Below are 14,454 nucleotides of genomic sequence, written 5' to 3'. Positions count from 1 at the left end.
AAGCAATTGCCCGTGCAGCGTAGTTGTTAACTGGATTATATGCTATTCACCACAAGTTAAAGTTGATCCCACAGGTTAGCTACGGATAGTGATAAACAAGAAAATAAAATTCCAGATTGTTTCAGACCCGTCACTGTGTAATTCATATAATTCTGAGGAATTAATAGCACCTCTTTCCCTGAGTGTAACATTTCTGAATTTTATTTTCAGAATTTTACTCATTCCTTCTGTAATAGCAGAAAAGAGTTTAAAAAATTATTAATAATAGAACATTTGATAATGCAACAAATTTTGCAAAGTTTTTCCAATAATATTGTCTGTACCCTTTCTAAAAGAGTATACTTATTTCATTCATTTAGATATTAAATTTTCTTGATGTTATGATTTTTAGAAATGTATTAATATTGCTAGATTTTTATTTCATTTAGTATTATAAAATAATGCTTACCGCTTTCCTTTGGGTTAAATTTGCATACCATTTACGAATATTATGTTTAACAAAAAGAATGCACTTTCAATTCACATCAAATTCATTTATTCTTAAAAAGGACCGTAATATGACAAAGTTCAGTAATATAAAGGACAAATTTTATTTTTTTGACTTCTAGATATCAATTGTAGTGTGAATCCGCAATCTTCGACGAAGCGAGTAACAACTCAACTCCGGATTGAAACAACAACAACTTGGAAAAACTTGAAAAACGGAATAGCGTTGTGATCAGTAGCTGAAAAGATACTGAACTGTTTACTTTCGGAAATGCAGTCATTTAAACTTAATATGTATATAGAATAGCTTGTCTTGTCGTAGAAATAAATATTATAGTTATTTTTTCAAGGAGAGTAGTTTTTTTCAATCACAGTAAAAGAACCCGTGTACCATAGGCGAGTACACGACATCAATAGTGGCTAAGAAAATGTAAATGGTATCAGGAGAATGATATAACTTTTTCATCTCATCATCATATTTGACCATATAAAATTACAAGAACGCGATAACTTTTTGTCTCCATAGCATTTTTTGACTGACATTGGGAGGTTTTAAACTACTTGCCCTTGATTTCAATACCATTGAAGGGAGAGATGCAACTAGATAATCCATTAAATTTAAATAGTTACTTGATTTAATCGTTTCTTTTCAATTAACAATAAATGTTATTAAATTCATTTAATATTTTTGCCTTAAAGTTTTTTTTTTTTTTTTTTTTTTGCTCCTTTTTTGGATATTGTAGGAATATTTTCAGATTATTGTGCGATATTAATATTCAAAATCATCTTTTGTTGATAGAATATTATTTATTTACTTCAATCTTGTATAAATTATGCAAAAAATGTGTAGCTTCTATTCCAATCTCTTTTTTTAAATCAAAAATAGCATAAACTGAAGAGTTTCATACGGAATTCGTTAATAGAAAATCCACTATTGTATACAGTTTTCTATTTTACTCACTTTTCCTTTAGAAATTTTTAGAAATAAGCTGATTCTAGAGTACTTTTTAAATACACATGTGCTGTAATAGATCAGAAGCTAGAGTAAATTTTGTATAAATACTACTTTGTATTTTTCCTTCATTTTTTATGTTTCGTCATTTAAATGGAAGTATGAATTTTCAAGAGATTAAAAATATATTTAATTATTCAGTAGTTTTTTATTGCTGAGAAGAAATTATTTTGAATAGCTAGGAATAAATATTTCTGAACATTTAGAAAGTTTTAAAACGCAACTAAAAAATTCCCTCATATAAAATAATGATTATTTATGTTCTTTTTCAATTCTTATCAAATGGCCATTCACTAAAAAACACAATTTTTATTTTTATTTTTACTTGGCCTGATACTTTTTTCTGTAAATTTTTTTAAACTTTTTTTTTTTTTGTAGTTCATGAATTTAATTTCTTTTTTCTTTTCGCCAAAGCCTCTTAGTTTAAAGGGAATTGTTCCTTTTAGATTTGTTTATTTCTTTATTTCTCTTTTATTAAGCTTTTTATATCTCATTCTAATAAAACATTAAAAAAATTAATGCTATTTCAAAAATAGCTGAAGAAGTTGTGAAATATCCTCATTGAATCAGCGGAATACCAGAAATTATAATACCCAAAATACAAAATTAATTAGTAAATGTGATTTTTTTTATGTTTATAATTTTAAAAAGAAATAAATGAATGTAAAGAAAATTCCATCTCCTATCGAAATAATGAAAGAGTAACGATTCATTGGAACTGCAAGCGTCATCCAAGGAAGGATTATTAAATGGGCAATAGAGGCAAATGCCTAGAAGCTTCGAACCTTGAAAATATTTTTTTGCATCCTTTTGAAAGTTTTTAATCTTGTGTCTGTATATAATAACACAGAACATGCAATTGAATGTCATCGAATTTAAATTCGGTATTGTTTAAATTAATTTTGGAATAATATTCTAACAATATTCCTAATTAATTACCATATTTACAAGTTGCTTATTATGTTATTTTATATTTCTAAAAAAATGTGATACTTTATGATTTTAAAAGATACCTGATCCTATAATTAAACATTACTTAGATTGTGTTAGGAAAAGTTTAATGGTTTTTTTATTTTGTTTAAAATTACTTTTAAATTTATGTATTTTTATATAACATACACAAATGACCAAAAATTGAATGTTTTGCCATTTCATTTTGTCAAAATTTGCTTTTTAAAATTATTTATTATATATGTATTACATTAAATCCACGAAGAGAAAATATTTTATTCTAAAAGTTTTGAAAAGAAAAGGGGATCCGAAATTTGCATTGCCTAATCCGGATCTAGCGTAAATCTGATATACAGGATTTAGCAGCTGTACTGAAAACATATCTATTAGTTCAATACCGAATACAGATTTAAGTGAAGATTCTTTGAGGTTACAGAAACTTTTTTTTCTTTAATTGTCGTTCATAAATAGGTCAGATTTTTAAGATGCATATAATATTCATTTCGAGGACAGGCAGAAAACGAAGATGAAAGAAGGGATATGACGGTTAGAAGAGATATTTCTAAAGAATTAAACTCGCCAATCTTCTATTTTCGCATATCACCTAATATATATGTTGGAATTTTATCTTTTGAAGGCATTTTAATTAATTTGAAATTCTACTAAGAAATATCATATTATGATACTATTTTTAACTTGGTTCGTCTGCCTTTATTTTATTCTTAAAATTTGCTCTTGATTATATTGTGACGTGCATACAGAAATATATTTGATATCTGAGACGTATGCATATGCATTAAAGCAATTATTAAAACAGTGTTATTACACAACAAAATATTGATGTAAATCATGCTGAAAAATATTTGGAAATATTTATTAGAATGAAAGAAACATAAAATTAATATCCATGAGAAGCTTTTTATTGTATTTTAAAGCAGTGTAAAAATTATTTTATGTGAAATAATATTAACAACTTTGAAGAATAAAACAACTATTAAGAAATTTTTTTAAAGAAATATTATATTAAGAAAAATATTTCGATTCATCCTTAGTTAAAAACTTTAAAAACCATTTTGTAGAATACACAATATTGACATCAAAGACTGTATTTTAAATTTGAAACTCTAGTTTTAATAGTTTGCTTTGTAGAGCGTTTGAACGTTGTTTTCACCATGCACATAGCATGACGTAGTTTGCATATAGTACGTCAACTTATAAATTTTATCTTGATAATTTTCATTGCAAACAAACAGTGAAGTGCTCTGTTTTAATACAGGTATACACAGAGCCTGATTAAGCCAGGGGCATACGGGGCAGTTGCCCTGGGTCCCCACATCAGAGAGGGCCCCAAAATCGAATCGAAAGTTTATTTTATGTTTTCTTCTTCTTCAGTAATGAATCGGTTCTTCACTACTGCAGTAGTGAAGCAGAGGGGAGCCCCAAAGAAGTTTTTGCCCTTGGTCCCAATTAGGCTAAGTCGGGCCCTGTGTATACAATTATGCTATACATATTGTATACTAGTTGCCTTTGTCAGTGAGCTGTCCGTGGGTATATCGGTTGCATTTCATTTGAATCAAATCGTTTAGATATATTTTCTTGTCCATAGTTCTACCAAATTGCTAGGAATTAAACCCGTACTGTTTTAAATGTCTTACATATGTTCATTCTGCACGTGAATCGAATGGAGATCAGTCCCATAACATCAGAGCACTGTTAAAAGCTTAAATGGGCTATTTATCTATCTTTTAGCTATCGTGATATAGTAATATCATTTTTATATGCCTCTTAAAATACAGATATTAAAAAGAAATTTTGTTGTTTAACTTTCAATAGTGGAAAAATAGCAAGCAGTCAGATAGTTGATAAAACAAAGAAAACGGTCGAACGCACCAGCCTAAGACCCTCCATGTGTGGTGGTGGCTTTGCGCACGTATAAATCTGTCATGGTCACAAAGTCCTCCATGTCGATCACGCAACTTTTTAGAAGTTCAAGTCCAGTTTTTCTCCTACCATCGCCTCATCAGGAACTATTACAGTTCATGCCATAATACCCAAAAGTTATGTCCAATCAGACATTTTTCGTCATTAAGGGGATAGTCCTGTTCCAAGGACGGGTGCCTCGATAAGCTTATCGTGAAGCTGAAGCTGAAATCCTCCATGTCGAGAATAATACCACTGGGGATACTGGATCAGAGGTGATCGTTCTCTGTTTCAAGTCTAAATTACGGCCTGTGGTTGAATGAATGAAGTTCGCCCCGTAAAAAGAGTTGTGATGCGTGTGACTAAATCGTTCTCTTGGTCCTAGATGGCGCTACTGAAAAACAAGAGACGCAAAAATTTCGGCTTAATTCGCTAACTTAGTCAGCGGGCTTGTCTTTGACAAGTGCCATCAGAAACAACAGCAACAATGAAAACGATTTGAACGTCAGGATAACATTGTAATCTATTACTGAATATCATGTAAAAAAAAATTCGCAATAAATTATTAAATAGCAAAATTTAATAGTCGTGTCAAAAAGTAAAATAGTAAAATTTAAAATTCAGATTAATTTTAATTAATTAACATTTCAAAAAAAAACTCGCTTCGAGGTGCGCATTCTCACTTTCCAAGTTATGCATGTGCCAAATTTGGTAGCCGTAGATCAAACGGTCTGGTTTGTAGAGCACCAGATATATACATACACGCTGGCATACACAAACACACATTCTCTTTATTAGTAGTAGAGAAGATAAAAAATAATGTTGAGTCAGAAAATACGAAGTATCAAAAGTTATCTGAAATTTATTATAATTGTATTAGATACAAGTCTTTTTTTTTTTTTTTTCTACCTCTAATCCCTCCCTGCATTTAAAATGTATTGTGATAAGTGTAGATTGTTAGAATCCATTTTTCTCTTCGAGTGGCATGAACAAAAGAAAAGAAAAGAAAGAAAAACGCGATATTTTTTGCAGACTAAAGTAAAAAAAAAAAAAAAAAAAGACCGAGAAAGTTACTTGATTTGCAAGTCCTACCACCTACACGAAGGTCGCAACTGATTCTCATGAATTTGAACAACTGGAAATACTGTAGAGTGAAAAGTATTGTTTTTTTCCAGACTTGGTATTTCTTGTCTAGCCTTTCTTTAGTTTTAGGACTTTCTATTTATTGGTGTTCGCTTGTACTGAATCATTTGGGAACTATTTTTTAAGAAAAATGCACAGTATATGATAAAAGTAAATAAGATATAAAAATTCTGAATGTTTGATTTAAAAAAAATCAAACAATCAAAGCTTACAAATATATAAAATTTTATGTACAACTTTTTCAAATTTATATATTTGAATTAAGCCAGACACTTAACACTTAAAACTGAATCAGTTCCAAACTTCCCACCTCTTTACTTTACTTCTAATTTTCTTTTCTCACTCTTATTATTAAATAAAAAAAGAACGAAAAAGAAACAAGGGAAGTATTCTTCCCTCAATTCTTTCAAACGAAATGGGGCGTTCTGTTCTTTTTTCTTAGAAAAGTTTATTTTCCTCCTCCTTCTAATGAACAGTGAGGAAGAAACAAAGCCCGCAAGTTTCTACAATATGATGATATAATAGGTGCGTAACTCATGCTAACAGTATATGATTGGTTTTACATTCCGAAAGAAAACTTTCTTTAAATATATTTCATAAAAGTCTACAAATTAGGTATTAATACCAAATTTCATTCGTTGAGATCAAAGCGTTTTTGAATATTTGCATACAGACTGACAGAACGACAGATAGCCAGACATAATTCTATAAGTGTGTTTCAAATTCAGGAGGGTCTGAAACACAAAGATTAATAGAGCAGGCATTCTTCAGGTGGTAAACTCTTCGAATAGCTTGCTATTGATTATTTCTTAACAGCAGAAATCTAAATTAAAAAAATTTACAACGTTTTTTCCAAACAACTGAAGTTCTTAAAACAAACATCTGTTTTTTTTTTTTTTTTTTTTTTTTTTTTTTTGTCGCGTGACTATTTTAAGCCAAATTTTGCGCAGTTGTTTCTGGGGGTAAAGACCCCTGAGCACCCGAGGGTAGAAGTCTGACTTCTAGCTCAAACACACACACACTCGCTTGCACAACCCCTTTTTATAGGGGGGGGGGTCATTCGCGCACCTCACAGAGAGAACAACCATGCCCGAACTAGGACTCGAAGCCGGAGCGCCTAAGTCGCTGGGAAGACGCGATAGCCCTAGGCCAGGACGCCGACGTAAACGTCTGGTCAGTGTAGTATTAGTAAATGGAATGTCCATATCTAGTTTAGTTTAATTAGATTAACACCCCTTTTGAAGCTGCTCGAGAACTTTTGGGAACGAACCTCATGTTCTGATGACGGGAGGATGATATGTAAGCTTGCACTCTACTCCTCATAATTCGAAAGCAAGTCAAAATGGAAGCTATTCACCCATTATAACATATTTAGTGTGCATCAAGTACGAATAAATGATAGATATCTAGTTTAATCGTGTCTCAATACTATAATCCTTTGATATCGTACCACCAAGTACTCTGTAGCGGATTGTTATGAACGAGGATAGAACCTGGGACCTTGTGGTTCGCAGTCCAGTAACATGACCACAATACAGAAGCAATTGCTCGGGTAGAGTGGTTGTTAACTGGCTTATATGCTCTTCACTACAACTCGTGATGTTCGACCTCCGTGGAAAATCTAATGTCTTCTAGTATGAGAGTGTCGCTTTTGACTTCATCCATTAATGGGCGCTGGTATTCAAAAACATTTTTTTTTTTCACTATTTCGAGATAATTTGCATTTATTTTCCCAAGGTTTAATAGAATACTGTTTAAATAGAATAAATTATAATAATTCTGCATAAATAAAATAAGGTTGGGTGAATGTATTGTTTTCAGATTGTATCACAAACATTTACCTAAATTGGAATATTATTTTAAATCAAAAGAATCGTCTTTAGCAATCCTCATAAACTGAAAATAGAATAAACCAAACCGAAGCAACAGCAACAACAAAAAAGACATTAAAGGTATACAATATTTATATGTTATGTGTTGGAATAGATTTCAGAATTTAAAAAGTTTTTTTTTTTTTTTTTTTTTTGCTCAAAATGTGCTTAACAAATTGATAGTCCAATCCGGGAAAATAATTTCCTTTATTATACAGATGACTCAATGTTTTATGCTTTTTTTCTAATTTAAAGCATATTTCTGTAAAAATTAGTTTCATTAATTTAAAAATAAATAATACAAAAAAATTCTACAACATTTCATTTTATTAAAATCACTTCTCATTGTATATTTAAAAATAATGTTCAAACTGACTAAATTCAGCAACCCTTCTCAACGAAATAAAATATTAACTTTAAATGAAATCTTCATGCCCTTCAAAAATGTGAAGCTACAAAGTTATAGAGAAGTGAACCACGCCGGCTGTCTGATAGTTACACGTTTCTTGGTCAATACCGTTTCTATTTTTATTAGTCTCTTAAAATATTTTTGTATAATAGAAAAAATGTAAACAATCTCATTTTAGAATTCCATTTTTAATATTTTTCCGTCAGATCTCTCCATATGATGCAGGTGCTCAAACAAATATTAACCAAAATAATTTTCGAGTAATAAATCATACGTCTTGTTCCTCTTCCAGGTCTATACAAATAAGGGATGCTAAGAGCTATCCGATACACAACATACATCGTGCTATCTTCAGATGTTTGAATACTTAAAAGAAAAACGAAACATTGATGCCCTTTTCGGGCAATAATGCAATATGATTAACCAAAACAACATATAATATTTATTGAACCAGTTGCTGGTAAGGTGATCTACTCTGGAGATTAAAATGATATGTTTGATCAGGAGACATTAAATAATATTTATTGGGGTTTAGGATAGTTTTATTGGAGTATTTTCGAGTTTGTTCAAAAGCGCGTTTCACTATTTAGAAACGATTCGAAAAGACATTCTTCGAATTTGGATCTTTTATGATAAAAAGAGATGGAAATTTTTTCCATAATAAATGGATTTATTGTATATAAACTTCAAGATGTTTCTTGTTTCAATCTATTTTATACACTTTTATTTAATTCGACTTGTTTCGTATTTGCGAAGAACAAATTTTGAAAAAGAACTTTTCAGTTACTTTCTAAAGTGGTAGAGTCTTAAAATTCTGTGCGTTCTCGATGGCAATTTTATGTTCGATGTTGCTTATCTACCTATTTTGACTCATTTATCAAAAAACAGATTACACGAAATTAAATAAATTAATGTATCAAGGAAAATATTTATTGAAAATTTATATGAAAACATTTGAGAGGTTATTTTAATTCATATGAAAACATTTTTTATTTATAAAATCCATTTTTGAAATAATTTATGTTTTTTTCCCTTCTTTTTTTTTTTTTGTATTTTGTACAACTGCTTCAATATCGTTTTTTAAAACAAACTTCTAGTGTCATTCAGTTATATCAACGAAATGATAAATTTCATATGCACTGAATTAAATAAATTGGCAATAGTCAACATAAAAACTTACACATAGGTTTTTTTTTTTTTTTTTTTAAATTACAAGAAATTTTTTCATGTAAGCCCGAAGCATGTGTACAAGTACAATGCAAACACAATGCGCATAAATAAAATGTTATCTCTACTGATAATAAAGATGAAAGTGTGTGTATGTGTGAGTGTTGACTCTCTACAGACCAGACCGCTTGACCTATATCTACCAAACTTGGTATATACATATTATGAAGGACGTGAATGTGCATACAGGTGTGATTTATTTAAAATTATGATTAGAATTTTAATTAACTGAAAATTAAGCGAAATTTTGGCATTTTTTCCTATATCTTTCAAAAATTGCATATAAAAGGAATTTTACACCATATCTTTTAAAAGTTACTTATTTAACTACTTGAACTGCAATTTATTTTCGGCCAGCACTGCTCGGGCAGACAATTTAATTTTATTAAAGTTTAGTTTTAAAACTTTGATGTTTCTATGAAAGCAAACTTCAATATTGCAGAAATAAAAGTATGTTACATTACATCTTGAGATTGAAGATTTTGTCTTTGCAATTTTTATCTGTACTTACTTCACATGTGAAAATATTATTGCGAAGTCGATCATGAATTCTGGATAATGTTCGTTTCCGTATGCTGAGACGACCACTTTTCGACGATTCTATCTCACTGAGGGGTGAAACGCGGAAAGATGAGCGCATTTCAGGTATTCTTTGACCTTGATTTTCGCCCTATTAGATACTTTTTCGTTCAATTTTTTTTTCACGTGTATGCGAGTATCTTAGTGTTTCTAATCGTATTATTTTTATTTTAATTCAGTCCACGAATAATACGAGTTTATTTTATTGTTCAATGTAAACATCGCCTCTTTTCCTCTTTCATCTCACCCCTAATTTGACGAATTAAACCCATCCCAACACATGCGCAAAACCGTGGAGGGTTTTCGAATCAGTTGGCAAACAATAGTTTTAAGCACTTTCTAATTCAAGAATGAAATGAGTCATTCCTGAATGAAATTTTCTTATAAAAATATTTATAATTGAACAATCGATTGTTTACTTGGAAAGCTAGAAATTTCGAATCTCTTAAATTTTAGTAATTTTAATTATCTAAAAATGAAATTTCTTTCTCTTGAAGATTAAATTTCTTTTATCCTTTCATTCAACACTGATATGTTTTTTTAATCAAATATTATTATGAGCTGGGTTTTTTCCCGCGTCTAATTATGCATAAGTAAATATAATTAACTTTTAACGCAATCGAATTTTCCTCTTGGTAAAAATAACAAAAAGTGATCATTTTTTAAAAATAATTTGCAATAATTACTCAATAATTGTATGTGTTTTTTTTAGTTGAATATTAAATTCATGTGGTCAATTTTTTTTCTGAGTCGCAAAAAATATCGAAACTGTTATATAAGACTTATTATGAAACATTACCTTAAGAAAAGAAAGGCTACGGATGAAGATAATTATATGTTTGAACTTTTTAAAAATATCTATGAAGGCATATGTCGACCTTTGACATTTTTGACAAGAAAATTCCTTTAAGAAGTGGTTGTTACAAACAGTCACACATTGTATTTAAAAGATAAAAATTATTTTATATTAATTTACAATGAAATATTTTATGATTTATTAAAAAATTGCTATGAATTATTTATCTGTCTATCTATACTTATAATAAAGCTCAATGTGTGTGTATGTGTGTGTGTGTTGGCGCTCTACAGGCCAGATCGTTCGACCTACAGCTACCAAATTTGGCACATGCATACCTTGGAGGTCTAAAATGTGCACCTGGGGTCCCTTTTTTTTGAATTTTTAATAAAAATTTTAATTATTAATTAAAAACTAACTTTCCCGCCAAAAAATCTTTTCATTTTCCTCACCGCCAAAAGAGTAAGGCTTCAATTTTTTTTCCCACGTTAACGAGGATAGGCTTAACATATTTTCGGCCGATAATTTCAAACAATTCTGTTTATTTTCTTAATGTTTGATGTATTTAAAATTAAACATTGTTAATTAATAGATCTTTCAGATTCATTCTGAAGTACTTTTGAATTAAAATAAAACAGAATAAAGGAAATTAAAAATTTCTAATCTGTATAGCGTTACCCCAACTGGCGTAAAAAAATTCATGCATTTGCGTTACCATAACCGACGTTGAAAATTTCCGCATGCGTATCGTGTTCTGATTGTTGACAACTATTTTCAACGGATGCGGACTTGATTTTTAGGTTAATTGTGTGCTTTTGAAATTAAATTGTATTTATGTTAGTTATATATTTTTGTATATGCTTATGCTTTTGTATATGCTTTGTATACCTTTAAATACATTAAAAATAATACAGTGAAATACTGACTGTACTTTTTTTCATAACAAGAATTATACATTTAAAATTATAAGTGCGTAGGGAAACCAAAAAATTAGCTGCATTCTTTTGGAAAAATTTTCAGTGAAAGGCTATTTTGATGAAATTTCGTGTCAACACTTAATCTGTATCGTGTAGCTTTGCGGTTTTCACGAGATTATTCTCATTACTCGTAAATATGTCTTGGCAGCTACAAATGGCATCCAAATTGGAAACGAGAGCAGCTATTTCTTTTTTTAGTGAGCGAAAAGATGTAACTGCAGTGAAATGTTTCGGCAATTGTATGAAATGTATGGCGAGAAAGTGACTCAAATTTTTGCGAAATGGTGCAACATGTGTGAGAATGGATATACAAAATTGAGACTCTGAGCATGAGGGAACATCCACTGCGACAAATTCTGCGATCGCTGTTCGCATGAGTGACGTTAGGCAGAATTTCTTTACATAAAAAATTGTGCCAGCCTTTGATTAATGTTTAAATAACGATAGAATCGGAATAAATTTTTCGTGGAACTTTCTTTAGAATACAAATAAAGTTATTTTAAAATTTCGATCCAGTTTTGTTTTTTAAACAATGCAATTTTTTTGACTCACCCTCGTATGTATGTAATCTTAAACTATATTGCATTGTGAAAAATTTTCTTTTTGGAAGCGGAATAACCTCACCACAGAGCATTAATTGCACTATGTCTTACTTTCGTTTAGCATAAAAATGAATTAAACATTTTGTGTGTGGTAGACTTCACATAATTCTTTACACATTTTAGGACAGAAAACGATATTTTCTGCCCTAAAGAGTAACTATTCTATCATATAATCTGATCCTTACATAAATAGTATCATGAATTTGTTTTCAGCATCCTGAGACGACCACTTTTCAACGATTCTGTCTCACTAAGGGGTGAGACGCGGAAGAATGTGCGCATTTCCGGAATTAACTTTATTGCTAAATGTAAAAACCTCCTCATTTCATCCTTTCTCTTACCATTCACTATTTTGTCGAAATAAACCTATCCTAACGTATGCGCAAAAGTGCGGAGGGTTTTAGAATTCGTTTGCAAACAAGAGATGTCCACAAAGCCTTTTCTAAAAAGCTATATCTTCATTGATGCCGATATAAAATTTGTAAATGTACTGAAAGTTAGGTCAAATATTCTGCAAAACAGAAGAATGAAGACAAAATAAAAACAACGCACACAAAACCGAATCATCAAATTGGTAACCAAAGGGAATAGTCTCCCCAGTCGTGAGTGCTCAGATTTTTATTTCAAATCCTGCACATGAGAATTGTGTGCTTCATAGGCTAACAGGGAAACACCGCAGCTTGTGCATTAACCATATGCCATTGACTGACAATAGTAACCATATACAGATAATTGTGTGAATCTAGCTGCGATGTTTGCAGATTAATTGCTGGCATGCGATTGATATACAAATATCGAGGAATCAAATATGTATTTTGGAAGCCTTTATTTTTAACGAGTGAAATCAAAATTTGGCCTAGAGATACAAATGTTGTTATAAGATTACATAATAATTTTAATTTATTTAAGCCAATGTGTTTTTGAATTAGTGCGTTTACATGTATGCGATCGATATTCAATCAACATCTTAACATATTTGGTTGCAAATTTGATATGTATCTATACTTTAGATGCTAAACTTATGTACCAAATTTTATTTATCTAGTTCTTTATGTTTTATAATTATGTTCATTTGCAGTCGGGCAGCCGAACAGACTGACTTCTTCTGAATGCATTTCGTTCAAATTTAATAGAAATTTACAAATTTACTGCAAAGCCCAATATTTCAAATTTCACCCGTTTAACTCTAAGCGTTTTAGAGCTATTGTGTTCAAAGATCGAAAGACTTATTCCAAAAAGGTGTTTTTCGGTCTTATATAGGTCCGAAGCATGGAGATTCTTCAAATTTCGAGTTACAATCACAGTTTTTTCTTTTTGTATACTCTGTATTGGAGAAAATAAAAACATACTAGACTTAATCATTTCATTTGGAAAAAATGGGTAAAATTTTCTTTCCCCAGCTGTTCTGTGTTTCCAACGTGTTTTATTTCGTCACCTAATCGGTCGAGGTCCACTTCGAGTTATGGACTCTAGATAGCTACGTAGATTAAAATTCTTCATTGGATTAGATGTGATGTTGAACTATCTAGATAAATGATAATAGATAATGATACAGAATAGATAAATGATAATAAAATCGGAATTTTTAAAGAAAATTTTCGGTTTTGAAATCGTAAAAATCTAAGTTATGTAGGATTTTCCTTTTAAGGTTAACTATATTTTGACAATTATTTTATCTATTATTGGTTATTAATCTGCTTTACCCAACCATTACTCATTAAAAAATATAGATTTTTTTTAACTTCATTTTAAATAAAATAGTTCTTTTTTGCAGATACTCTTTTCTTATACTTAATTCACTGAGAGCTCCTGTAGCGTGCCTCCCCCCCTTTTCTTTTTAACTCCTTGTTTTGATTAAAAAATGAACTGTTTCTGAGTGCTAGATCCAGCCTTGAAATTTGTTAATTACAACCTTTCGTGACTCTCTGTATGTAGTTTGAGCTAGCATTCTCACAGCAGAAGTAGAATTTCAGACGAATTAGCGCTTTTAAAGGCGTTGTCATCTAAATAAGTTGTAACAGATTTACAATTCATCATCATGAATTTCTTCTGTGACGTCTCTTTGAAGTGCAAATTTTCTCACCGTGTATTTCTCAACAAACAATTTTTATTTTCCTGTTTAAGAATACCATCAAATATTGAAACAATATCAATGTTTAAGAAAATATCGTTAAATACTACGACTGTTTCAAATCAAATCCATATAAATATTTCGTTGAAAAAATAATAAACAATCAATCTTCGGTTCACCAATTTAAATTCTTATTATGTAGAGAACCTTTAAAAGGATTAGTTAAATCAAAGCTCATGTAAATTGTTGATTTTTGAAATTAAGATTAAAGCAACAATAAGTATATTCTAGTTTAATATTTAATTTAGATTAACATATCTGCACAGATGAGCGGCGTTTGCTATTCTAAGGATAGAGATTTTATTCTTTTTATTATCGCTATTCCACTTCCGCACGAATTTCACGGATGA

This window comes from Argiope bruennichi, chromosome 5 (genome assembly GCF_947563725.1).
Source record: "Argiope bruennichi chromosome 5, qqArgBrue1.1, whole genome shotgun sequence".
Lineage (NCBI taxonomy): Eukaryota > Metazoa > Arthropoda > Arachnida > Araneae > Araneidae > Argiope > Argiope bruennichi.
The sequence above is the reverse complement of the archived record's forward strand: the minus strand, read 5'-3'. Positions refer to the sequence as shown.